Source organism: Sorex fumeus, unplaced genomic scaffold (assembly GCF_029834395.1).
Source record: "Sorex fumeus unplaced genomic scaffold, SorFum_2.1 ptg000043l, whole genome shotgun sequence".
Classification (NCBI taxonomy): domain Eukaryota; kingdom Metazoa; phylum Chordata; class Mammalia; order Eulipotyphla; family Soricidae; genus Sorex; species Sorex fumeus.
In genome coordinates this window covers 12,064,587-12,089,486 of record NW_026606100.1, presented here as the reverse complement: position 1 = coordinate 12,089,486, position 24,900 = coordinate 12,064,587, and positions in this window count along the sequence as shown.

Sequence of the window (24,900 nt, the reverse complement as noted above, 5' to 3'; positions counted from 1 at the left end):
AGCCACGCGGGTTCCGGGGCCGAGACCTCCAAGCCTACTCGAATTGGAGTCGAGCATCTTCCACCCAGATCCTCCAAATTCCAGTAGGCGGGGGTAACACCCACCACCTGGCCCCCTGGCGCCGTGTAATCCCATCAGCGGCCAAGACTCAGAGACTTTAAAATCCAGAACCCGGACGAGAACAGTGCAGTCTCTGCCCCCGCGCCTGGGTGTTCCTTCCCGGAGTCCCTTGGAGGGGAGTGGGTTGAGCTTTCCTCCCCGCCCCGACCAGGGCTACGGCAGCCAAAGACCTCCAGGACCAGCCACCACCATGCTGAGACCACTCTCCGCACACCTGAAGGTACTGGCAGAGGGACAAAGCCACGCGGGTTCCGGGGCCGAGACCTCCAAGCCTACTCGAATTGGAGTCGAGCATCTTCCACCCAGATCCTCCAAATTCCAGTAGGCGGGGGTAACACCCACCACCTGGCCCCCTGGCGCCGTGTAATCCCATCAGCGGCCAAGACTCAGAGACTTTAAAATCCAGAACCCGGACGAGACAGTGCAGTCTCTGCCCCCGCGCCTGGGTGTTCCTTCCCGGAGTCCCTTGGAGGGGAGTGGGTTGAGCTTTCCTCCCCGCCCCGACCAGGGCTACGGCAGCCAAAGACCTCCAGGACCAGCCACCACCATGCTGAGACCACTCTCCGCACACCTGAAGGTACTGGCAGAGGGACAAAGCCACGCGGGTTCCGGGGCCGAGACCTCCAAGCCTACTCGAATTGGAGTCGAGCATCTTCCACCCAGATCCTCCAAATTCCAGTAGGCGGGGGTAACACCCACCACCTGGCCCCCTGGCGCCGTGTAATCCCATCAGCGGCCAAGACTCAGAGACTTTAAAATCCAGAACCCGGACGAGAACAGTGCAGTCTCTGCCCCCGCGCCTGGGTGTTCCTTCCCGGAGTCCCTTGGAGGGGAGTGGGTTGAGCTTTCCTCCCCGCCCCGACCAGGGCTACGGCAACCAAAGACCTCCAGGACCAGCCACCACCATGCTGAGACCACTCTCCGCACACCTGAAGGTACTGGCAGAGGGACAAAGCCACGCGGGTTCCGGGGCCGAGACCTCCAAGCCTACTCGAATTGGAGTCGAGCATCTTCCACCCAGATCCTCCAAATTCCAGTAGGCGGGGGTAACACCCACCACCTGGCCCCCTGGCGCCGTGTAATCCCATCAGTGGCCAAGACTCAGAGACTTTAAAATCCAGAACCTGGACGAGAACAGTGCAGTCTCTGCCCCCGCGCCTGGGTGTTCCTTCCCGGAGTCCCTTGGAGGGGAGTGGGTTGAGCTTTCCCCCCCGCCCCGACCAGGGCTACGGCAGCCAAAGACCTCCTGGACCAGCCACCACCATGCTGAGACCACTCTCCGCACACCTGAAGGTACTGGCAGAGGGACAAAGCCACGCGGGTTCCGGGGCCGAGACCTCCAAGCCTACTCGAATTGGAGTCGAGCATCTTCCACCCAGATCCTCCAAATTCCAGTAGGCGGGGGTAACACCCACCACCTGGCCCCCTGGCGCCGTGTAATCCCATCAGCGGCCAAGACTCAGAGACTTTAAAATCCAGAACCCGGACGAGAACAGTGCAGTCTCTGCCCCCGCGCCTGGGTGTTCCTTCCCGGAGTCCCTTGGAGGGGAGTGGGTTGAGCTTTCCTCCCCGCCCCGACCAGGGCTACGGCAGCCAAAGACCTCCAGGACCAGCCACCACCATGCTGAGACCACTCTCCGCACACCTGAAGGTACTGGCAGAGGGACAAAGCCACACGGGTTCCGGGGCCGAGACCTCCAAGCCTACTCGAATTGGAGTCGAGCATCTTCCACCCAGATCCTCCAAATTCCAGTAGGCGGGGGTAACACCCACCACCTGGCCCCCTGGCGCCGTGTAATCCCATCAGCGGCCAAGACTCAGAGACTTTAAAATCCAGAACCCGGACGAGAACAGTGCAGTCTCTGCCCCCGCGCCTGGGTGTTCCTTCCCGGAGTCCCTTGGAGGGGAGTGGGTTGAGCTTTCCTCCCCGCCCCGACCAGGGCTACGGCAGCCAAAGACCTCCAGGACCAGCCACCACCATGCTGAGACCACTCTCCGCACACCTGAAGGTACTGGCAGAGGGACAAAGCCACGCGGGTTCCGGGGCCGAGACCTCCAAGCCTACTCGAATTGGAGTCGAGCATCTTCCACCCAGATCCTCCAAATTCCAGTAGGCGGGGGTAACACCCACCACCTGGCCCCCTGGCGCCGTGTAATCCCATCAGCGGCCAAGACTCAGAGACTTTAAAATCCAGAACCCGGACGAGAACAGTGCAGTCTCTGCCCCCGCGCCTGGGTGTTCCTTCCCGGAGTCCCTTGGAGGGGAGTGGGTTGAGCTTTCCTCCCCGCCCCGACCAGGACTACGGCAGCCAAAGACCTCCAGGACCAGCCACCACCATGCTGAGACCACTCTCCGCACACCTGAAGGTACTGGCAGAGGGACAAAGCCACGCGGGTTCCGGGGCCGAGACCTCCAAGCCTACTCGAATTGGAGTCGAGCATCTTCCACCCAGATCCTCCAAATTCCAGTAGGCGGGGGTAACACCCACCACCTGGCCCCCTGGCGCCGTGTAATCCCATCAGCGGCCAAGACTCAGAGACTTTAAAATCCAGAACCCGGACGAGAACAGTGCAGTCTCTGCCCCCGCGCCTGGGTGTTCCTTCCCGGAGTCCCTTGGAGGGGAGTGGGTTGAGCTTTCCTCCCCGCCCCGACCAGGGCTACGGCAGCCAAAGACCTCCAGGACCAGCCACCACCATGCTGAGACCACTCTCCGCACACCTGAAGGTACTGGCAGAGGGACAAAGCCACGCGGGTTCCGGGGCCGAGACCTCCAAGCCTACTCGAATTGGAGTCGAGCATCTTCCACCCAGATCCTCCAAATTCCAGTAGGCGGGGGTAACACCCACCACCTGGCCCCCTGGCGCCGTGTAATCCCATCAGCGGCCAAGACTCAGAGACTTTAAAATCCAGAACCCGGACGAGAACAGTGCAGTCTCTGCCCCCGCGCCTGGGTGTTCCTTCCCGGAGTCCCTTGGAGGGGAGTGGGTTGAGCTTTCCCCCCCGCCCCGACCAGGGCTACGGCAGCCAAAGACCTCCTGGACCAGCCACCACCATGCTGAGACCACTCTCCGCACACCTGAAGGTACTGGCAGAGGGACAAAGCCACGCGGGTTCCGGGGCCGAGACCTCCAAGCCTACTCGAATTGGAGTCGAGCATCTTCCACCCAGATCCTCCAAATTCCAGTAGGCGGGGGTAACACCCACCACCTGGCCCCCTGGCGCCGTGTAATCCCATCAGCGGCCAAGACTCAGAGACTTTAAAATCCAGAACCCGGACGAGAACAGTGCAGTCTCTGCCCCCGCGCCTGGGTGTTCCTTCCCGGAGTCCCTTGGAGGGGAGTGGGTTGAGCTTTCCTCCCCGCCCCGACCAGGGCTACGGCAGCCAAAGACCTCCAGGACCAGCCACCACCATGCTGAGACCACTCTCCGCACACCTGAAGGTACTGGCAGAGGGACAAAGCCACACGGGTTCCGGGGCCGAGACCTCCAAGCCTACTCGAATTGGAGTCGAGCATCTTCCACCCAGATCCTCCAAATTCCAGTAGGCGGGGGTAACACCCACCACCTGGCCCCCTGGCGCCGTGTAATCCCATCAGCGGCCAAGACTCAGAGACTTTAAAATCCAGAACCCGGACGAGAACAGTGCAGTCTCTGCCCCCGCGCCTGGGTGTTCCTTCCCGGAGTCCCTTGGAGGGGAGTGGGTTGAGCTTTCCTCCCCGCCCCGACCAGGGCTACGGCAGCCAAAGACCTCCAGGACCAGCCACCACCATGCTGAGACCACTCTCCGCACACCTGAAGGTACTGGCAGAGGGACAAAGCCACGCGGGTTCCGGGGCCGAGACCTCCAAGCCTACTCGAATTGGAGTCGAGCATCTTCCACCCAGATCCTCCAAATTCCAGTAGGCGGGGGTAACACCCACCACCTGGCCCCCTGGCACCGTGTAATCCCATCAGCGGCCAAGACTCAGAGACTTTAAAATCCAGAACCTGGACGAGAACAGTGCAGTCTCTGCCCCCGCGCCTGGGTGTTCCTTCCCGGAGTCCCTTGGAGGGGAGTGGGTTGAGCTTTCCTCCCCGCCCCGACCAGGGCTACGGCAGCCAAAGACCTCCAGGACCAGCCACCACCATGCTGAGACCACTCTCCGCACACCTGAAGGTACTGGCAGAGGGACAAAGCCACGCGGGTTCCGGGGCCGAGACTTCCAAGCCTACTCGAATTGGAGTCGAGCATCTTCCACCCAGATCCTCCAAATTCCAGTAGGCGGGGGTAACACCCACCACCTGGCCCCCTGGCGCCGTGTAATCCCATCAGCGGCCAAGACTCAGAGACTTTAAAATCCAGAACCCGGACGAGAACAGTGCAGTCTCTGCCCCCGCGCCTGGGTGTTCCTTCCCGGAGTCCCTTGGAGGGGAGTGGGTTGAGCTTTCCTCCCCGCGCCGACCAGGGCTACGGCAGCCAAAGACCTCCAGGACCAGCCACCACCATGCTGAGACCACTCTCCGCACACCTGAAGGTACTGGCAGAGGGACAAAGCAACGCGGGTTCCGGGGCCGAGACCTCCAAGCCTACTCGAATTGGAGTCGAGCATCTTCCACCCAGATCCTCCAAATTCCAGTAGGCGGGGGTAACACCCACCACCTGGCCCCCTGGCGCCGTGTAATCCCATCAGCGGCCAAGACTCAGAGACTTTAAAATCCAGAACCTGGACGAGAACAGTGCAGTCTCTGCCCCCGCACCTGGGTGTTCCTTCCCGGAGTCCCTTGGAGGGGAGTGGGTTGAGCTTTCCTCCCCGCCCCGACCAGGGCTACGGCAGCCAAAGACCTCCAGGACCAGCCACCACCATGCTGATACCACTCTCCGCACACCTGAAGGTACTGGCAGAGGGACAAAGCCACGCGGGTTCCGGGGCCGAGACCTCCAAGCCTACTCGAATTGGAGTCGAGCATCTTCCACCTAGATCCTCCAAATTCCAGTAGGCGGGGGTAACACCCACCACCTGGCCCCCTGGCGCCGTGTAATCCCATCAGCGGCCAAGACTCAGAGACTTTAAAATCCAGAACCCGGACGAGAACAGTGCAGTCTCTGCCCCCGCGCCTGGGTGTTCCTTCCCGGAGTCCCTTGGAGGGGAGTGGGTTGAGCTTTCCTCCCCGCCCCGACCAGGGCTACGGCAGCCAAAGACCTCCAGGACCAGCCACCACCATGCTGAGACCACTCTCCGCACACCTGAAGGTACTGGCAGAGGGACAAAGCCACACTGGTTCCGGGGCCGAGACCTCCAAGCCTACTCGAATTGGAGTCGAGCATCTTCCACCCAGATCCTCCAAATTCCAGTAGGCGGGGGTAACACCCACCACCTGGCCCCCTGGCGCCGTGTAATCCCATCAGCGGCCAAGACTCAGAGACTTTAAAATCCAGAACCTGGACGAGAACAGTGCAGTCTCTGCCCCCGCGCCTGGGTGTTCCTTCCCGGAGTCCCTTGGAGGGGAGTGGGTTGAGCTTTCCTCCCCGCCCCGACCAGGGCTACGGCAGCCAAAGACCTCCAGGACCAGCCACCACCATGCTGAGACCACTCTCCGCACACCTGAAGGTACTGGCAGAGGGACAAAGCCACGCGGGTTCCGGGGCCGAGACCTCCAAGCCTACTCGAATTGGAGTCGAGCATCTTCCACCCAGATCCTCCAAATTCCAGTAGGCGGGGGTAACACCCACCACCTGGCCCCCTGGCGCCGTGTAATCCCATCAGCGGCCAAGACTCAGAGACTTTAAAATCCAGAACCCGGACGAGAACTGTGCAGTCTCTGCCCCCGCGCCTGGGTGTTCCTTCCCGGAGTCCCTTGGAGGGGAGTGGTTTGAGCTTTCCTCCCCGCCCCGACCAGGGCTACGGCAACCAAAGACCTCCAGGACCAGCCACCACCATGCTGAGACCACTCTCCGCACACCTGAAGGTACTGGCAGAGGGACAAAGCCACGCGGGTTCCGGGGCCGAGACCTCCAAGCCTACTCGAATTGGAGTCGAGCATCTTCCACCCAGATCCTCCAAATTCCAGTAGGCGGGGGTAACACCCACCACCTGGCCCCCTGGCGCCGTGTAATCCCATCAGTGGCCAAGACTCAGAGACTTTAAAATCCAGAACCTGGACGAGAACAGTGCAGTCTCTGCCCCCGCGCCTGGGTGTTCCTTCCCGGAGTCCCTTGGAGGGGAGTGGGTTGAGCTTTCCCCCCCGCCCCGACCAGGGCTACGGCAGCCAAAGACCTCCTGGACCAGCCACCACCATGCTGAGACCACTCTCCGCACACCTGAAGGTACTGGCAGAGGGACAAAGCCACGCGGGTTCCGGGGCCGAGACCTCCAAGCCTACTCGAATTGGAGTCGAGCATCTTCCACCCAGATCCTCCAAATTCCAGTAGGCGGGGGTAACACCCACCACCTGGCCCCCTGGCGCCGTGTAATCCCATCAGCGGCCAAGACTCAGAGACTTTAAAATCCAGAACCCGGACGAGAACAGTGCAGTCTCTGCCCCCGCGCCTGGGTGTTCCTTCCCGGAGTCCCTTGGAGGGGAGTGGGTTGAGCTTTCCTCCCCGCCCCGACCAGGGCTACGGCAGCCAAAGACCTCCAGGACCAGCCACCACCATGCTGAGACCACTCTCCGCACACCTGAAGGTACTGGCAGAGGGACAAAGCCACGCGGGTTCCGGGGCCGAGACCTCCAAGCCTACTCGAATTGGAGTCGAGCATCTTCCACCCAGATCCTCCAAATTCCAGTAGGCGGGGGTAACACCCACCACCTGGCCCCCTGGCGCCGTGTAATCCCATCAGCGGCCAAGACTCAGAGACTTTAAAATCCAGAACCCGGACGAGAACAGTGCAGTCTCTGCCCCCGCGCCTGGGTGTTCCTTCCCGGAGTCCCTTGGAGGGGAGTGGGTTGAGCTTTCCTCCCCGCCCCGACCAGGGCTACGGCAGCCAAAGACCTCCAGGACCAGCCACCACCATGCTGAGACCACTCTCCGCACACCTGAAGGTACTGGCAGAGGGACAAAGCCACGCGGGTTCCGGGGCCGAGACCTCCAAGCCTACTCGAATTGGAGTCGAGCATCTTCCACCCAGATCCTCCAAATTCCAGTAGGCGGGGGTAACACCCACCACCTGGCCCCCTGGCGCCGTGTAATCCCATCAGCGGCCAAGACTCAGAGACTTTAAAATCCAGAACCCGGACGAGAACAGTGCAGTCTCTGCCCCCGCGCCTGGGTGTTCCTTCCCGGAGTCCCTTGGAGGGGAGTGGGTTGAGCTTTCCTCCCCGCCCCGACCAGGACTACGGCAGCCAAAGACCTCCAGGACCAGCCACCACCATGCTGAGACCACTCTCCGCACACCTGAAGGTACTGGCAGAGGGACAAAGCCACGCGGGTTCCGGGGCCGAGACCTCCAAGCCTACTCGAATTGGAGTCGAGCATCTTCCACCCAGATCCTCCAAATTCCAGTAGGCGGGGGTAACACCCACCACCTGGCCCCCTGGCGCCGTGTAATCCCATCAGCGGCCAAGACTCAGAGACTTTAAAATCCAGAACCCGGACGAGAACAGTGCAGTCTCTGCCCCCGCGCCTGGGTGTTCCTTCCCGGAGTCCCTTGGAGGGGAGTGGGTTGAGCTTTCCTCCCCGCCCCGACCAGGGCTACGGCAGCCAAAGACCTCCAGGACCAGCCACCACCATGCTGAGACCACTCTCCGCACACCTGAAGGTACTGGCAGAGGGACAAAGCCACGCGGGTTCCGGGGCCGAGACCTCCAAGCCTACTCGAATTGGAGTCGAGCATCTTCCACCCAGATCCTCCAAATTCCAGTAGGCGGGGGTAACACCCACCACCTGGCCCCCTGGCGCCGTGTAATCCCATCAGCGGCCAAGACTCAGAGACTTTAAAATCCAGAACCCGGACGAGAACAGTGCAGTCTCTGCCCCCGCGCCTGGGTGTTCCTTCCCGGAGTCCCTTGGAGGGGAGTGGGTTGAGCTTTCCTCCCCGCCCCGACCAGGGCTACGGCAGCCAAAGACCTCCAGGACCAGCCACCACCATGCTGAGACCACTCTCCGCACACCTGAAGGTACTGGCAGAGGGACAAAGCCACGCGGGTTCCGGGGCCGAGACCTCCAAGCCTACTCGAATTGGAGTCGAGTATCTTCCACCCAGATCCTCCAAATTCCAGTAGGCGGGGGTAACACCCACCACCTGGCCCCCTGGCGCCGTGTAATCCCATCAGCGGCCAAGACTCAGAGACTTTAAAATCCAGAACCCGGACGAGAACAGTGCAGTCTCTGCCCCCGCGCCTGGGTGTTCCTTCCCGGAGTCCCTTGGAGGGGAGTGGGTTGAGCTTTCCTCCCCGCCCCGACCAGGGCTACGGCAGCCAAAGACCTCCAGGACCAGCCACCACCATGCTGAGACCACTCTCCGCACACCTGAAGGTACTGGCAGAGGGACAAAGCCACGCGGGTTCCGGGGCCGAGACCTCCAAGCCTACTCGAATTGGAGTCGAGCATCTTCCACCCAGATCCTCCAAATTCCAGTAGGCGGGGGTAACACCCACCACCTGGCCCCCTGGCGCCGTGTAATCCCATCAGCGGCCAAGACTCAGAGACTTTAAAATCCAGAACCCGGACGAGAACAGTGCAGTCTCTGCCCCCGCGCCTGGGTGTTCCTTCCCGGAGTCCCTTGGAGGGGAGTGGGTTGAGCTTTCCTCCCCGCCCCGACCAGGGCTAGGGCAGCCAAAGACCTCCAGGACCAGCCACCACCATGCTGAGACCACTCTCCGCACACCTGAAGGTACTGGCAGAGGGACAAAGCCACGCGGGTTCCGGGGCCGAGACCTCCAAGCCTACTCGAATTGGAGTCGAGCATCTTCCACCCAGATCCTCCAAATTCCAGTAGGCGGGGGTAACACCCACCACCTGGCCCCCTGGCGCCGTGTAATCCCATCAGCGGCCAAGACTCAGAGACTTTAAAATCCAGAACCTGGACGAGAACAGTGCAGTCTCTGCCCCCGCGCCTGGGTGTTCCTTCCCGGAGTCCCTTGGAGGGGAGTGGGTTGAGCTTTCCTCCCCGCCCCGACCAGGGCTACGGCAGCCAAAGACCTCCAGGACCAGCCACCACCATGCTGAGACCACTCTCCGCACACCTGAAGGTACTGGCAGAGGGACAAAGCCACGCGGGTTCCGGGGCCGAGACTTCCAAGCCTACTCGAATTGGAGTCGAGCATCTTCCACCCAGATCCTCCAAATTCCAGTAGGCGGGGGTAACACCCACCACCTGGCCCCCTGGCGCCGTGTAATCCCATCAGCGGCCAAGACTCAGAGACTTTAAAATCCAGAACCCGGACGAGAACAGTGCAGTCTCTGCCCCCGCGCCTGGGTGTTCCTTCCCGGAGTCCCTTGGAGGGGAGTGGGTTGAGCTTTCCTCCCCGCGCCGACCAGGGCTACGGCAGCCAAAGACCTCCAGGACCAGCCACCACCATGCTGAGACCACTCTCCGCACACCTGAAGGTACTGGCAGAGGGACAAAGCAACGCGGGTTCCGGGGCCGAGACCTCCAAGCCTACTCGAATTGGAGTCGAGCATCTTCCACCCAGATCCTCCAAATTCCAGTAGGCGGGGGTAACACCCACCACCTGGCCCCCTGGCGCCGTGTAATCCCATCAGCGGCCAAGACTCAGAGACTTTAAAATCCAGAACCTGGACGAGAACAGTGCAGTCTCTGCCCCCGCACCTGGGTGTTCCTTCCCGGAGTCCCTTGGAGGGGAGTGGGTTGAGCTTTCCTCCCCGCCCCGACCAGGGCTACGGCAGCCAAAGACCTCCAGGACCAGCCACCACCATGCTGATACCACTCTCCGCACACCTGAAGGTACTGGCAGAGGGACAAAGCCACGCGGGTTCCGGGGCCGAGACCTCCAAGCCTACTCGAATTGGAGTCGAGCATCTTCCACCTAGATCCTCCAAATTCCAGTAGGCGGGGGTAACACCCACCACCTGGCCCCCTGGCGCCGTGTAATCCCATCAGCGGCCAAGACTCAGAGACTTTAAAATCCAGAACCCGGACGAGAACAGTGCAGTCTCTGCCCCCGCGCCTGGGTGTTCCTTCCCGGAGTCCCTTGGAGGGGAGTGGGTTGAGCTTTCCTCCCCGCCCCGACCAGGGCTACGGCAGCCAAAGACCTCCAGGACCAGCCACCACCATGCTGAGACCACTCTCCGCACACCTGAAGGTACTGGCAGAGGGACAAAGCCACACTGGTTCCGGGGCCGAGACCTCCAAGCCTACTCGAATTGGAGTCGAGCATCTTCCACCCAGATCCTCCAAATTCCAGTAGGCGGGGGTAACACCCACCACCTGGCCCCCTGGCGCCGTGTAATCCCATCAGCGGCCAAGACTCAGAGACTTTAAAATCCAGAACCTGGACGAGAACAGTGCAGTCTCTGCCCCCGCGCCTGGGTGTTCCTTCCCGGAGTCCCTTGGAGGGGAGTGGGTTGAGCTTTCCTCCCCGCCCCGACCAGGGCTACGGCAGCCAAAGACCTCCAGGACCAGCCACCACCATGCTGAGACCACTCTCCGCACACCTGAAGGTACTGGCAGAGGGACAAAGCCACGCGGGTTCCGGGGCCGAGACCTCCAAGCCTACTCGAATTGGAGTCGAGCATCTTCCACCCAGATCCTCCAAATTCCAGTAGGCGGGGGTAACACCCACCACCTGGCCCCCTGGCGCCGTGTAATCCCATCAGCGGCCAAGACTCAGAGACTTTAAAATCCAGAACCCGGACGAGAACAGTGCAGTCTCTGCCCCCGCGCCTGGGTGTTCCTTCCCGGAGTCCCTTGGAGGGGAGTGGTTTGAGCTTTCCTCCCCGCCCCGACCAGGGCTACGGCAACCAAAGACCTCCAGGACCAGCCACCACCATGCTGAGACCACTCTCCGCACACCTGAAGGTACTGGCAGAGGGACAAAGCCACGCGGGTTCCGGGGCCGAGACCTCCAAGCCTACTCGAATTGGAGTCGAGCATCTTCCACCCAGATCCTCCAAATTCCAGTAGGCGGGGGTAACACCCACCACCTGGCCCCCTGGCGCCGTGTAATCCCATCAGTGGCCAAGACTCAGAGACTTTAAAATCCAGAACCTGGACGAGAACAGTGCAGTCTCTGCCCCCGCGCCTGGGTGTTCCTTCCCGGAGTCCCTTGGAGGGGAGTGGGTTGAGCTTTCCCCCCCGCCCCGACCAGGGCTACGGCAGCCAAAGACCTCCTGGACCAGCCACCACCATGCTGAGACCACTCTCCGCACACCTGAAGGTACTGGCAGAGGGACAAAGCCACGCGGGTTCCGGGGCCGAGACCTCCAAGCCTACTCGAATTGGAGTCGAGCATCTTCCACCCAGATCCTCCAAATTCCAGTAGGCGGGGGTAACACCCACCACCTGGCCCCCTGGCGCCGTGTAATCCCATCAGCGGCCAAGACTCAGAGACTTTAAAATCCAGAACCCGGACGAGAACAGTGCAGTCTCTGCCCCCGCGCCTGGGTGTTCCTTCCCGGAGTCCCTTGGAGGGGAGTGGGTTGAGCTTTCCTCCCCGCCCCGACCAGGGCTACGGCAGCCAAAGACCTCCAGGACCAGCCACCACCATGCTGAGACCACTCTCCGCACACCTGAAGGTACTGGCAGAGGGACAAAGCCACGCGGGTTCCGGGGCCGAGACCTCCAAGCCTACTCGAATTGGAGTCGAGCATCTTCCACCCAGATCCTCCAAATTCCAGTAGGCGGGGGTAACACCCACCACCTGGCCCCCTGGCGCCGTGTAATCCCATCAGCGGCCAAGACTCAGAGACTTTAAAATCCAGAACCCGGACGAGAACAGTGCAGTCTCTGCCCCCGCGCCTGGGTGTTCCTTCCCGGAGTCCCTTGGAGGGGAGTGGGTTGAGCTTTCCTCCCCGCCCCGACCAGGGCTACGGCAGCCAAAGACCTCCAGGACCAGCCACCACCATGCTGAGACCACTCTCCGCACACCTGAAGGTACTGGCAGAGGGACAAAGCCACGCGGGTTCCGGGGCCGAGACCTCCAAGCCTACTCGAATTGGAGTCGAGCATCTTCCACCCAGATCCTCCAAATTCCAGTAGGCGGGGGTAACACCCACCACCTGGCCCCCTGGCGCCGTGTAATCCCATCAGCGGCCAAGACTCAGAGACTTTAAAATCCAGAACCCGGACGAGAACAGTGCAGTCTCTGCCCCCGCGCCTGGGTGTTCCTTCCCGGAGTCCCTTGGAGGGGAGTGGGTTGAGCTTTCCTCCCCGCCCCGACCAGGGCTAGGGCAGCCAAAGACCTCCAGGACCAGCCACCACCATGCTGAGACCACTCTCCGCACACCTGAAGGTACTGGCAGAGGGACAAAGCCACGCGGGTTCCGGGGCCGAGACCTCCAAGCCTACTCGAATTGGAGTCGAGCATCTTCCACCCAGATCCTCCAAATTCCAGTAGGCGGGGGTAACACCCACCACCTGGCCCCCTGGCGCCGTGTAATCCCATCAGCGGCCAAGACTCAGAGACTTTAAAATCCAGAACCCGGACGAGAACAGTGCAGTCTCTGCCCCCGCGCCTGGGTGTTCCTTCCCGGAGTCCCTTGGAGGGGAGTGGGTTGAGCTTTCCTCCCCGCCCCGACCAGGGCTACGGCAGCCAAAGACCTCCAGGACCAGCCACCACCATGCTGAGACCACTCTCCGCACACCTGAAGGTACTGGCAGAGGGACAAAGCCACGCGGGTTCCGGGGCCGAGACCTCCAAGCCTACTCGAATTGGAGTCGAGCATCTTCCACCCAGATCCTCCAAATTCCAGTAGGCGGGGGTAACACCCACCACCTGGCCCCCTGGCGCCGTGTAATCCCATCAGCGGCCAAGACTCAGAGACTTTAAAATCCAGAACCCGGACGAGAACAGTGCAGTCTCTGCCCCCGCGCCTGGGTGTTCCTTCCCGGAGTCCCTTGGAGGGGAGTGGGTTGAGCTTTCCTCCCCGCCCCGACCAGGGCTACGGCAGCCAAAGACCTCCAGGACCAGCCACCACCATGCTGAGACCACTCTCCGCACACCTGAAGGTACTGGCAGAGGGACAAAGCCACGCGGGTTCCGGGGCCGAGACCTCCAAGCCTACTCGAATTGGAGTCGAGTATCTTCCACCCAGATCCTCCAAATTCCAGTAGGCGGGGGTAACACCCACCACCTGGCCCCCTGGCGCCGTGTAATCCCATCAGCGGCCAAGACTCAGAGACTTTAAAATCCAGAACCCGGACGAGAACAGTGCAGTCTCTGCCCCCGCGCCTGGGTGTTCCTTCCCGGAGTCCCTTGGAGGGGAGTGGGTTGAGCTTTCCTCCCCGCCCCGACCAGGGCTACGGCAGCCAAAGACCTCCAGGACCAGCCACCACCATGCTGAGACCACTCTCCGCACACCTGAAGGTACTGGCAGAGGGACAAAGCCACGCGGGTTCCGGGGCCGAGACCTCCAAGCCTACTCGAATTGGAGTCGAGCATCTTCCACCCAGATCCTCCAAATTCCAGTAGGCGGGGGTAACACCCACCACCTGGCCCCCTGGCGCCGTGTAATCCCATCAGCGGCCAAGACTCAGAGACTTTAAAATCCAGAACCCGGACGAGAACAGTGCAGTCTCTGCCCCCGCGCCTGGGTGTTCCTTCCCGGAGTCCCTTGGAGGGGAGTGGGTTGAGCTTTCCTCCCCGCCCCGACCAGGGCTAGGGCAGCCAAAGACCTCCAGGACCAGCCACCACCATGCTGAGACCACTCTCCGCACACCTGAAGGTACTGGCAGAGGGACAAAGCCACGCGGGTTCCGGGGCCGAGACCTCCAAGCCTACTCGAATTGGAGTCGAGCATCTTCCACCCAGATCCTCCAAATTCCAGTAGGCGGGGGTAACACCCACCACCTGGCCCCCTGGCGCCGTGTAATCCCATCAGCGGCCAAGACTCAGAGACTTTAAAATCCAGAACCTGGACGAGAACAGTGCAGTCTCTGCCCCCGCGCCTGGGTGTTCCTTCCCGGAGTCCCTTGGAGGGGAGTGGGTTGAGCTTTCCTCCCCGCCCCGACCAGGGCTACGGCAGCCAAAGACCTCCAGGACCAGCCACCACCATGCTGAGACCACTCTACGCACACCTGAAGGTACTGGCAGAGGGACAAAGCCACGCGGGTTCCGGGGCCGAGACCTCCAAGCCTACTCGAATTGGAGTCGAGCATCTTCCACCCAGATCCTCCAAATTCCAGTAGGCGGGGGTAACACCCACCACCTGGCCCCCTGGCGCCGTGTAATCCCATCAGCGGTCAAGACTCAGAGACTTTAAAATCCAGAACCCGGACGAGAACAGTGCAGTCTCTGCCCCCGCGCCTGGGTGTTCCTTCCCGGAGTCCCTTGGAGGGGAGTGGGTTGAGCTTTCCTCCCCGCCCCGACCAGGGCTACGGCAGCCAAAGACCTCCAGGACCAGCCACCACCATGCTGAGACCACTCTCCGCACACCTGAAGGTACTGGCAGAGGGACAAAGCCACGCGGGTTCCGGGGCCGAGACCTCCAAGCCTACTCGAATTGGAGTCGAGCATCTTCCACCCAGATCCTCCAAATTCCAGTAGGCGGGGGTAACACCCACCACCTGGCCCCCTGGCGCCGTGTAATCCCATCAGCGGCCAAGACTCAGAGACTTTAAAATCCAGAACCCGGACGAGAACAGTGCAGTCTCTGCCCCCGCGCCTGGGTGTTCCTTCCCGGAGTCCCTTGGAGGGGAGTGGGTTGAGCTTTCCTCCCTGCCCCGACCAGGGCTACGGCAGCCAAAGACCTCCAGGACCAGCCACCACCATGCTGAGACCACTCTCCGCACACCTGAAGGTACTGGCAGAGGGACAAAGCCACGCGGGTTCCGGGGCCGAGACCTCCAAGCCTACTCGAATTGGAGTCGAGCATCTTCCACCCAGATCCTCCAAATTCCAGTAGGCGGGGGTAACACCCACCACCTGGCCCCCTGGCGCCGTGTAATCCCATCAGCGGCCAAGACTCAGAGACTTTAAAATCCAGAACCCGGACGAGAACAGTGCAGTCTCTGCCCCCGCGCCTGGGTGTTCCTTCCCGGAGTCCCTTGGAGGGGAGTGGGTTGAGCTTTCCTCCCCGCCCCGACCAGGGCTACGGCAGCCAAAGACCTCCAGGACCAGCCACCACCATGCTGAGACCACTCTCCGCACACCTGAAGGTACTGGCAGAGGGACAAAGCCACGCGGGTTCCGGGGCCGAGACCTCCAAGCCTACTCGAATTGGAGTCGAGCATCTTCCACCCAGATCCTCCAAATTCCAGTAGGCGGGGGTAACACCCACCACCTGGCCCCCTGGCGCCGTGTAATCCCATCAGCGGCCAAGACTCAGAGACTTTAAAATCCAGAACCCGGACGAGAACAGTGCAGTCTCTGCCCCCGCGCCTGGGTGTTCCTTCCCGGAGTCCCTTGGAGGGGAGTGGGTTGAGCTTTCCTCCCCGCCCCGACCAGGGCTACGGCAGCCAAAGACCTCCAGGACCAGCCACCACCATGCTGAGACCACTCTCCGCACACCTGAAGGTACTGGCAGAGGGACAAAGCCACGCGGGTTCCGGGGCCGAGACCTCCAAGCCTACTCGAATTGGAGTCGAGCATCTTCCACCCAGATCCTCCAAATTCCAGTAGGCGGGGGTAACACCCACCACCTGGCCCCCTGGCGCCGTGTAATCCCATCAGCGGCCAAGACTCAGAGACTTTAAAATCCAGAACCCGGACGAGAACAGTGCAGTCTCTGCCCCCGCGCCTGGGTGTTCCTTCCCGGAGTCCCTTGGAGGGGAGTGGGTTGAGCTTTCCTCCCCGCCCCGACCAGGGCTACGGCAGCCAAAGACCTCCAGGACCAGCCACCACCATGCTGAGACCACTCTCCGCACACCTGAAGGTACTGGCAGAGGGACAAAGCCACGCGGGTTCCGGGGCCGAGACCTCCAAGCCTACTCGAATTGGAGTCGAGCATCTTCCACCCAGATCCTCCAAATTCCAGTAGGCGGGGGTAACACCCACCACCTGGCCCCCTGGCGCCGTGTAATCCCATCAGCGGCCAAGACTCAGAGACTTTAAAATCCAGAACCCGGAACCGCGCGGCCGCAAATGCGGCCGCTCGACATTTTAACAGATCTTTTTTTATGACATCTTATTGTCTTATTCCTACTTTGGACAACCTTGCAGGCTATTGAATGTGGCCTGCCCACAGGGCAGAGTCTGGCAAACTCCCCGTGGCGTACCAAATATGCCAAATACCAGTAACAATGATGGGTCTCATTCTCCTAAATAGCCTTGAGTATAATCTCAGGGCAAGGATGAAGGAGACGTTACTGGGGCCTGCTCGAGGCGATCGACGAATAACAGGATGATGAAATGAAATGAAATGAAATGAAATGAAATGAAATGAAATGAGGTCCTACTGAGAAAGTGGAGTCAGGCCGGGCATATAGTGGTGATTTTGGATTGTGGAAGCAAGTGGCTGCCAGTGGCTGTGCTTGGGCGGTACCATGTAACCCAACCTCTTCCGATTTACCCCGGTCTGTTCAGACATGCACAGGTTGAGATTAACTGCGGCTTTTGATCTCTTTCGAGATTTGTTTATGTCTGAAATTAAGCCAAAAAATGAGCTTGTACAGCTTAGCTGGAAGTGATTTGTGGGTGTGGCTCCCATAGAGCTAATGTTTGGCTATTTTATTTCTTTGTAAACTCAGTCGCAGGTTGTTGGGGTCTAGCATAGGCACAGTGACAATTTGGGGTGTCAGGAAGCCTACAGGCACCACCAGGCTGCTGATGCATTTGCTCCCCCCACAGGTACAGGTTGACCTACTGGTAACACCACACACTCTAGCACAAATGTGAGGTAGGCCCTGGGTTTAGCACAAGGTACTGGGATAAAAGGTAAATAAGTAGAACTTTTTACTCTGTTTTATATTTAAAATTAGGTACAGAAAAAGTATTTTCTTTCTTTTGAAAAATATATTCAACGAGCATCTTTACAATTTTTTATAATTCTTATGATGTTTTAGTGTGTATGTTTGGAACTGAATACTCAGTGTGCAGATTGGGAGATTGAGAGATATCTGAACACTTTAATGATTTTTTTTAAAGTCACTGACCAGAGAAACAAGGTAAGAGTTTTTCTATCTCTTTAAATAAGTAAGCTAGCTAAACTTTCTGGGTATTTTGTGAAGTTTTCTGTATTTTTTTCTTTTTTCGCTTGTGTGTTACAGAGAAGGAGTTAAGATGGAAGAGGAAGCCAGTTCCTTCAAAGCTCATTGGCTAGGTCTGAGGAAAGAGAGGTGATGAGGTAATAGAATCTTTAGCTCACTCTCCTATCGTGATTGGTTGATTTAATTGAATACTGTGGAAACAGGAAGCAACATTCCGTCTGCTCACTTGGCTTCTGCGAGCTAAGATAGAAATATGTTTTCGTGTTGTTTTCCCAGATTTAGAGACGCTGGGCAGAGGAGAGACCAGAGTGAAGAGAGATCACACAGTCCAAGCAGAGAGTTGACCGACCAACATGTCCAGTGCCATGGGACAAGCGGAAGAACGGATCCAAAGGTAAATGTGGGAAACCCAGGGCAGACCAGTACTGGTCAGCACATACCGAGGGGGCCACTTAAGGAATGCTACACACATTTCCTTCTGTGTGTGAGAGTGTATGTCAGAAATGGAAAGTATGAGAGAGTTGACGAGATGGTGAAGGAACTTGTTGAAGGGTTTGCCCAATCCCAGAAGTGGTCTGTAAGAGCAGATGGCCACGTGTGTCCGGTATGATTACAATCAAAGTCCAAGATGGCAGAAACGAGAAAGTGATGAGTGGGGTAGACGATCCCAGAGCAGACATCCACCCTGAACTCTAAGATAGACTGTCTCGATAGGTCTGTCTCAGATGGGCTTGGTAGCTGAACTTGGGAATGTCATTTGTAGGTGCTCTGTCCGTGTGAGGCACTTACTAACCTTCCTGGTTGGTGACTGGCATGTTTTATAGAGCATCACCGAGGAGATCATTATTGACTTATTCCAAGCCTTCCACTTCTATGACTCTGTAGACAAGTTGTCCAGGAAGGCCAGCACCAAAGGAGTCCAGTGTCAGCCTAAGGTAAGTAAGGGACCTGGGGGGGGGGTGGGTCTCCTGATCCAGACACTCTCCTGGGGCCTCAAAGGACTTTCAGACAGTAGTGTCTGATGACTAGAAAGAAAGACACCAGGATTCCTGACCACCCATGGTTGTTATATGAAAGGAAAGGCGTAGTCTCATCGTTATAAGAATGGCATAAGAATATTTAATTCTTTTGCATTGATAATAAATCAAGTCACTTTGTATTTTTTGTTATTGTTTTCTCTCGCAGCCATAGATACCTAGAGAACAGTCATGTCTGATTCCCTTACATATTTTCTCTAATCCTCGCAAATCATCCCATTAAATACAGAAGTGGTTGAAATTAAGTGTATAGGGATGGAGTGATAGCACAGCAGAGGGCATTCGTCTTGCGCAAGGCCGGCCCGGCCGAGCCGGGTTCTATTCCTCTGACCCTCTTGGAGAGCCCGGCCAGCTACCGAGAGCATCTCGCCCACATGGCCAAGGCTGGCAAGCTACCCGTGGTGTATTCAATATGCCAAACACAGTAACAGTAAGTCTCACAATGAATACGTTACTGGGCCCACTCTAGCAACACAACCAACAACGGGAGGACAGTGCGACAGTGCTACACTGCTACAAATGCCTTGACATAGTCACTGCACAAAGTAAAAGAGTCTGGTTTAAGAAACCCAACAGGTAAGAGGATCTGGCATGACTTGCTACAGGATTTAACAGTCTTGCCATCTCAACATTAATACAAAGCACATCACGAGCTTTCACATCCTATTTGCCAGGCTCTGAAACCTGAAAAGAGAGACAAGCTATTAGGACCCTGGTGACGCCTGGGCAGCCACGAGACTCTGTTTTTGTAGATCTCCTGACAGAACACCGCTAAGCGGTTGCCATGACAATTTAGTCTCCATCATCTGGGCTGGAGCCATAGCACAGCAGTAGGGCGTTTGCCTTGCACGCAGACAACATGGCCGACCCAAGTTCGATTCCTCCGCCCCTCTCGGAGAGCCGCAGCAAGCTACCGAGAGTATCTCGCCCGCACGGCAGAGCCTGGCAAGCTCCCCGTGAAGTATTCGATATGCCAAACACATTAACAACAAAGTCTCCAATGGAGACGTTACTGGGCCCGCTCGAGCAAATCGACGAACAATGGGAGGGCCTTTGCCTTACCTTTACCATCTGGTCAGGGGGCCAGAGCACCAAGTCACCAAGAACGGCCCTGGCTGCACTGGGGATTGTGAACAGGGTGAGACGTTCCCAGCCAGGAGACCTACACTCCCAGAGTGAGCCCGCACAGAAATGAGAAGGGAGGTAAGAAGACAGAAGGGCCTTTTAAGGTTGTGGGTTCCCCCCAAATTTCCCCTCAGGTCAGGAGTTTGGCAGATATTGTGGAAACAAGTCCCAGGGTCCATGATTGGACAGTTCTCAGGTCTTAGCCTGCCTGATAGATCAGACACCTGAAGTCCCTAATCCTCAGATTTTTCATATGTTTGATGTGGATATCTCATACCCTCTCGATGTAACAATGTTTTTCCTATAAGCTATTCATTCTTAGAGGTGTTTGCTTTCCTTTCTTAATTAAAGTAAATCACTATAAGATGGCAAATACCTATTGCATTCCTCTGAAAAAAAATCAGCTGCCTATAAACTGGAACATTTCTCAAAGAAGGTAGTCACTCTTTTGGTCCCTGTTTGTGAGGTGCTGGAATTCCTGATCAGATTCCTCTACTGGCTCATGGTACTGTCCGGGTTTTCCTCTCTCCTTTCTCCAAGGAATGAAGTGAGTCAAGCCCGTGTGCCACTGCGTGTGCTGCACCATGCTTGCCCCTAAGGCAGCAACTGCATTTTTAGGATTTTATGTAATTTTGAAGATGTTTTTAGGAAGTAGATATTAAACTCAATTCGCAGTGTGAACTTTAGGTGATTGAACAATCTCTGAGTGGTATGATGCTGTTTTTAGGGTACCGACTAACCATAAAACAAGATATCTATCAACGCTCTCTTCAAATCAGTAACCTAGTTATAATTTCATGATATGTTGTGAGAACTCTCTTTGCTCCTATGCTGCAGTTATGCAGTTACGTGCAGGAAAAGCCATGATGCTTGAAAGCTCATTGGGTAGGTCTGACGAAAGGCAGGGGATGAGGTAATACAGATCTTCACCCAAGTCCCTTATCATGATAGGTTCAACTAATTTAATGGTATAGAGGCACAAACTAACATTCTATCTGCTCTTTTGGATTGAGAGAGCTAAGAAAGGAAGGTATTTTCCGGTTGTTTTCTCAGAGTTAGAGGCTCTGTGCAGAGGAGAGCCCAGAGTGTCAGACCTCAAACTCCATATTGAAATCTACAGGTCAACAAGGTCAATACCATGGGACAAGAGGCAAAAAATATCCAATGGTAAATGTGGAAACCCCAGGACAGACAAGTACTTGCCAGTTCACATCTATGATGCCATCGGGACTCCCACATTCATTTCACACTCTCTGGGAGTGTGCATGTGTGAGTGCGTGCATGCATTTCTGTGTGTGTGTGTGTGTGTGTGTGTGTGTGTGTCTGTAGGAGTGGTTGTCAGAATGAGAAAATGTAAGAAAGAGAGAGATGATGGGATGATAAAGGATGTTGTTCAAAGTTTTGCCCAACTTACGAAGTCGTCAATAATATCACAGTGAAGTACATGTGTTGAAATTACATCCCAGGCCCCAGATTTCATTATTATATACCATTTACCAGACATGGGAAAAGATGATAGCTGGATAGAAGTAAAACGAGAAAGCTCTCAAATGGAACGGTCTCAATTGGTCTCAATTAGCATCTCTGAGATGCTCTTGCTAGCTGAACTTAGAAGGGTCATTTGCTGGGTGGTGTACATGTGAGGCACATACTAACTTTCCTGGTTGGTGACTGTCTTGTTTTCCATAACTCCACTCAGCAGACCGTTGAGGAGTTCATCAAAGGTTTCTTCTTCTCTGACTCCATAGGTAACTGGCTTGTAAAGAACAATGCCACACGAGTCCAGTGCCGGTCCAAGGCAAGTAAGGGCGCAGGGGATCTCTTTATCTGTGGTCAGTATTCGGAATTGTAGGCACACAATCTAAAGTATCTCCTGGCCATCAAATGGTGGTACGACTCTAGTTTCTGATGGAAACAACACTATGACTATCACTATCCTCCCGTTGTTCATCGATTTGCTTGAGCGGGCCCAGTAAGGTTGAGAAACTTGTTATTGTGTTTGGCATATCGAATATGTCTCGGGGGGCTTGCCAGGCTTTGCCTTGCAGGCCAGGTACTCTCGGTAGCTTGCTGGGCTCTCCGAGGGGGGCGCAGGAATCGAACTCGGGTCAGCCATGTTGGCTGCGTCCAAGGCAAATGCCCTACCCACTGTGCTATTGCTCCAGCCTGGAAACAACCAAAGAAACCAGAATTCCCAACCAACCGTAAGAGTTATATGAATGGGATGAAGCGCTTATGTAAGTGTACAATTGGCATAAAAAATGATGATACTTTTACTCATATGATAAATCAAACCCAAAGAATCAAATTTCTTTGTATTTTTGGTTCCTATTTCCACTGACAGCCCGAGCTGTCACGCTCATGTCCTTAAAACACTAGAGTTGGTCTGAGTCCTTGCAGATGTTCTCTAATCCTTAAAAATCATCACGCTAATTAGAGAAGGGGTTGAGATTACTCTTACTCTGTCAATGACTTGACATCGTCATTGCACAGCGTACAACAGTCCAGGAACAAGATCTCGGCAGGTTCAGGGATTTTGAATTACTTATCTTAACGATTTTCAAGGAGGTGGTTTTTGGCTTCACTGACCTCATACAGCTTCTGAAACTCAGCACGACTGAAGATTCTTACATCTCAGCAGTTTGTACGGACAACATTATATATTCTCACATACTACTTGTTTGCCAGTCTCTCAGACATAAAACCACAGACAAGCTCTCTGGGTCTTGATGCCTCTGGGGCCAGCCTCAGGACTCTGTCACTGGAGACCTCCTGCCAGGACGCCACTAAGGAGTGGCCATGACTGTTCAGTATTTGTCTTCTGGGCAAGAGGCCACGGCGCCAAGCCACCAAGCATGGCTCTGCCTGAGTTAATTTTTTAGCGGGCACACTAATATTGCGATGTCTAGGAAAACAGAAGAGCCCACTATAGGTTGTGAGTCCCCCCACAATTTTCCCTTCAAGTCACAACCTTGAAGAACTAAGTGTTGTGGAGGGAAGGTCACAGGACGCTTGCCTGGACCTTTTCAGAATCATCCTGCCTGAGAGAACAGACACCTGAAATACTTAAGTCATATTAGCTGTTTTTATTTGTATGATAGGGGTGTCACATACCATCTCTTGGGGATAATATTGGCTTGTAATCTATTCTTTCTGGGAGGTGTTCATATTTCTTAGTTAAATCAAATTGCTGAGAAGATACGTGTTTATTATTCCCCCTGAAAATCCCACTGCCTATATGCATGGAATAGTTCTCAATGTTCTCCTTTGAACACATTTCTGAGGTGCTGGGATTTCTGCTCCGATCCCTCGGCCTGTTCCCAGCAGTGTCCCTGAGCGTCCCTCGTTTCCTCCACACAGAAGGACCCTAAGTCAAGCCTGCTTGCAGCTGAGGCTTGTGCCCTGCTGGCCATCAAGACAGAGACTGTGCAGATGCTGCAGCGGTTGCTGCCACTGCTCTACCAGGGCTGGACCCTCTCCACGTGCTCATCGGTCGTGTTCCCTAATCTGACCTTCAGCATCCCTCCGGATTTCCTGCCCATGATGGTCCACAGGTGAGTGTGCGCTACGGAGGGACCGTGCCGGTTCTGGCTCGTCAGGACCCAAACCAGCTTCTGATGCTCTCCAACCCCTGCTCCTCCCCAGCTCCCTGTTCCCCTTCTTGGGCTCGTGGGTCGAGCGATACCTCCAGAACCCCGACGGGCTGTGGCGCTCTCACTGGCTCCGGATCCCCAGGGCCTGTGTGCAGGTTGATGATATGTGTGGTACCGAGTGGAAGCTCATGGGGCACCTGGAGCAGTTGGAACCCGTGAAGCCCAAGCTAGACTGTGAGGAGCCGCATTGGAAGGATTTCGGGGTGGGGGCAGGAAGGGGTTCCCGGGTCCTCCGAGCATTCTTGCCCGTCTCTGCATGGGCACTTGGAGAACTCTGCCTGGGGTCCGTGCTCATGTTGCTTTGTGCTTGCTCCAGTGCCTGCTGGAATGCTGCCACCAGCCACACCCCTCGATGAAGACGCAGCACTCCAGGATCCCTCGGCAGCGCCTGAGATTCCACCAGTGCAGCTGGAGCCAACATCTGCTCTGCCTTCTGCTGAGGTGCCGGAAGATCGTGAGCCCTCCCTTCCTGCAGGAGAGCCAGTCCCAAAATCAGGGACGCTCGAGTGGCCCACTGTTGATGAAATGAATTGTGCCATTGATGACGCGATAACACTCAAGGACCCCAAGGTCCCATCGGCAGCACCTGAGTCTCCGGCTGTGCAGCTGGAGTCTGACTCAGCTCAGCCTTCGACAGGGGTGCAGGAGGTTCTGAAGGCCTCAGATCCCACAGGAGAGACAGCCCTACAGTCCGTGTTACTCGCCGCACCACCCAGTGTTGAGGTAACAGCCTCTGCCAGTGAGGAAAAGAGAGCACTCACAGCCCCACCGGCAGCACCTGACGTTCAGCCCTTGCAGCTGGAGCCAGAGCCAGATATGCCTTCTTCTGAGGTGCGGGAAAACAGGATGGGCTCAGTTGCCCCAGGAGAGTCAACACCCCAATCACCGACACTTGCATCAACCACTGTTGAAGAAACAGCCTTGGCCCTCAGTGAAGAGACAGCGCTCCAGGACTCTTCAGCAGCACCCAAGTTTCCCCCCGTGCTGCTGGAGACAGATTCTGTTCCATCTTATCCTGAGGTGCAGGAAGAACCGAAGGCCTCAGTTCCTACAGGCGAGCCAGCCCCAGAATCAGGGACACTTTCAGCAGGCCGCACCCTACAGGACACAGCCCACAGAGCTTCCACGAGAGAGACAGAGCTGCCCACAGTGGCAGAGCGCTCCAAACAGTCGACCCACACCAGGGACATCCTGTCCTTCCGTCCCCGGGTGGTAGCAGAGCAGATAACCTGGACCGATGTGGTAAGCATAGGGCTCTGGGCGGGGCTGGGGAGGCTGGAGACTCTCTGGCGGCCCTGACTTTCCTGCTCAGGCCTGTGTCCTCAGGTCCCCAAGCTGTCCCACCACCCACTAAGATCGCATGGGGGTGGACATGGACAAGAACTGTGTGCACAGAGGCTTTGAGGCTGAAAGGGCCTGAGTGAGAACACTGGAGTGGCCTGGAGGTTAGGTGGGGCCTGGGCTGCAGGAATGCACCAGGTCCCAGGTCCATCCATCCTGCCAGGAGTCAGGGCAGCCTCAGTATGTAGGACATGCCTGATGTGGACACGCCTAGACGGAAACAGCGCAGGAAGTGTCCACAGTGTCCTCTCTTGTGCCTCAGAGTGGAAGAGGAGAGAAGGGTCACGATGGGTGGGGGCTCCTTGGGGTGGAGCCTCTGGACCTCCTTCTAGAAGCTGAGTCAGTCTGAGGACAGGAGGGGGCCTGTGGCAATGCGTCTC